Source organism: Acanthochromis polyacanthus, chromosome 12, assembly GCF_021347895.1.
Source record: "Acanthochromis polyacanthus isolate Apoly-LR-REF ecotype Palm Island chromosome 12, KAUST_Apoly_ChrSc, whole genome shotgun sequence".
NCBI lineage: Eukaryota > Metazoa > Chordata > Actinopteri > Pomacentridae > Acanthochromis > Acanthochromis polyacanthus.
Window position 1 is genome coordinate 15,318,468 of NC_067124.1, and position 2,676 is coordinate 15,321,143.

Sequence of the window (2,676 nt, forward strand, 5' to 3'; positions counted from 1 at the left end):
GACGTTTTGAGTCAAAAATGGCGACACCTGCTGGACAAAGATTCGATATGGGCTAAATCCGACAACATGGTGAACGGAATCAAACAGAAGTATTCTTCCTGCTTTTTCTTGATGTTATGGTGTTCAGAAGTGCATGTATTATGAAGAAATAGAACGATTTTAGACAAAACTGACTTGAACAATTGGTACTTACATTCATTGAAGAATGAACGTAACAAAGTTTGGTTTGGGATAGTCAAGAAATCATTAGTTGCGCCACAACTTCTTCTTCTTCTGTCGTTGTATTCCTTTAGATGTAGATGTAATACTCTTCAGTTGTCGCTCCCTGGTGGTCTAGTGGTTAGGATTCGGCGCTCTCACCGCCGCGGCCCGGGTTCGATTCCCGGTCAGGGAACTCCTTTTGAGCTATCTATACAACAATTGTATTTTTATTTTAAGGAATCCAAGCTGACGTAACTATTTGCTTTTATCCAGTTACTAACCATAGCTCGTAAAATCGAAATGCGCTTTGCATGAGCAGCAAACTCCAAAATGATTCTTGTAAAAATGTAGGAAGTGATCTGTGACCTGCTTTTGTTTTTTGGCCCAATGTGTATAATGACTTTTTAAATTTTTGAACATCTCTGTTTTGTCAGAAGAGGGTGCTGTTGTACTGGTAACAGCCATACAGCTTCAGTCTCCTCTTTGCTTTTACACACTTGTGCACACACTTTCTGGATCCCATATTGCTGTTGGTCTTTCGCAGAAACCAGTTTGTGATCAGTTTTTCCTCTTGAGACCATCTCCAGCTAACGTTGTAGAGTCCTATCCAGACATGTCTGTGTCCTGCCCAGGCGTGAACCAACCGTGACGTCACCTGTTGGTTTCAACGACAAGAAAATGAAACCTGGATTTTGCTACTTTGGTACGGCGGCAAGATGGCGGCCCGGTCAGGCAAAACTTGTTGAACTGCGACACAAAAATCCCGAAATTCCTCTCCAGACCTCAATTTTAAACTGCCAAGCAGGTCTACGCTGTAGTTACTGCTTCCTCACTACAAAATTTACTGTGTGTGATTTCTGAACCCCTCTTGGAGAATTATGCAAAGAAGGAGAAAATGCAGCAGGGTAAAAACGGTCTTCGGCTAAGCTAACCCCCCGGAGTACCGCGCCAGAGGCTACGGACCACGAATATGCTATGGAACTGACGGCGGGCTCAGGCAAACGAAAATCCCCCAATACTCCCACCAAACCTGCCACTCCACCCAGCAAGGTAATCGTTTCAAATAAACACGATGCTGAACTGTCTGCCCTGACGGAAGCCATTGGTAAACTAGCCGTCAGGTTTGATGAATTTGGCGACCAACTCCGCCAAAACTCCATGATAGTGGTTAGCCTGGCCAAGGTTGTTGAAGTTAACTCGGCCGACATTAAAGACTGCAATGCTAAATTACGTGATTTGGAAAACCTTGTCCTGGCTCTCATGAAAGAGAACGCTGAGCTGAAAGAAAGGGTGGTGGAACAAGAGCGTTATAAACGACGGTGGAACCTGAAGATACATGGTTTTAAAGAGAAGAGTGATGAGAACACCCGAAAAGAGGTACTGGCTATACTATCCAAAATCGCCCCACATTGTGCTTCATTGCTGGATCTAGTTGTCGACACCGTGCATCGCCTTGGGACCAGACAGGTCGGGAGGCATCGTCCGATCATTATCCAGTTCACCATGCGGTTCTACGCTGACCTCTTCTGGGAGCTCACCAACAATTCTAACCCCAACTCCAAAACCTGCAAGGAGCTCGGGATCTCCTTCAAGAAGGACCTCTGCAAAGCCGATCGAGAAGCAAGAGCAGCGGTTTGGCCCAAGATGGCGACAGCTAAAGAGAATGGTGCAGTCATCTACTTTCGTGGCCATGTTGGATACATCAACGGGGTCAGAGTTATACCAGACTGACTTTGATCTCAACTTCATTGAGTAAGCATTTTCAGCCACTTCTTTTGCTTTATAAAAGGTTTTTATTGTGCTGCTGTTCGCATTTGTATTTCTTATTATGCAAGCACAATGCGCCTTATGTTCACTAAAACCAGTTTAGTTCGGAAATGTCAAGCCTGTTTGGCATTTGAGTCAGGTATTTTCTGAGGTCTTTTGCACTTAACTTTAAAACGTTCTTAAGGGATTTAGTGTCCAGTTACTACTTTTTTTGCTCTAAACCTACAGTTCTTCAAGTACAGGAAGTCTTTTGTGTAAGTCTTATTTCTGTTTTTTTTCTTATTTTGATCCTTTTTATGTTACCTCCAAACTCTAAATGTTGTGTCTTTAAATACTAGAGGATTAAGAGACAGGATTAAAAGGAAATCGATTTTTTTATTCTGCAAAAATTTGAAAGCTAATTGCATTTTACTGCAAGAAACTCAGTCAATAGTGTCAGATGAAAACTTTTGGTCTGCTCAATGGGGAGAAAAAATTATTATGTGCCACGGCACAAACAAATCTGCCGGTGTAGCCTTATTGTTCAAAAACAGTCCACTTAAAATAATCACTCACCTAGAAGATGTCAATGGTCACTGGATCATTTGTGTTCTTAAAATCGATGATTCGTTTCTGATCTTAGGTAATATTAATGGTTACAATATCCCGACTCAAAATAAATTATTATTAGTTGAAATTTCTGACCAAATTAGAAACTTATGTCATAAA

At 42.0% G+C, this 2,676-nt stretch overlaps 1 non-coding gene across 1 annotated transcript; it reads left to right on the plus strand.

The window, feature by feature from the left end:
• The first annotated feature begins 322 nt into the window (after positions 1 to 322).
• trnae-cuc (transfer RNA glutamic acid (anticodon CUC)) lies at positions 323 to 394 on the plus strand. Its single transcript has one exon. It is a non-coding gene; the product is annotated as a tRNA-Glu (tRNA).
• The last annotated feature ends 2,282 nt before the right edge of the window (positions 395 to 2,676 follow it).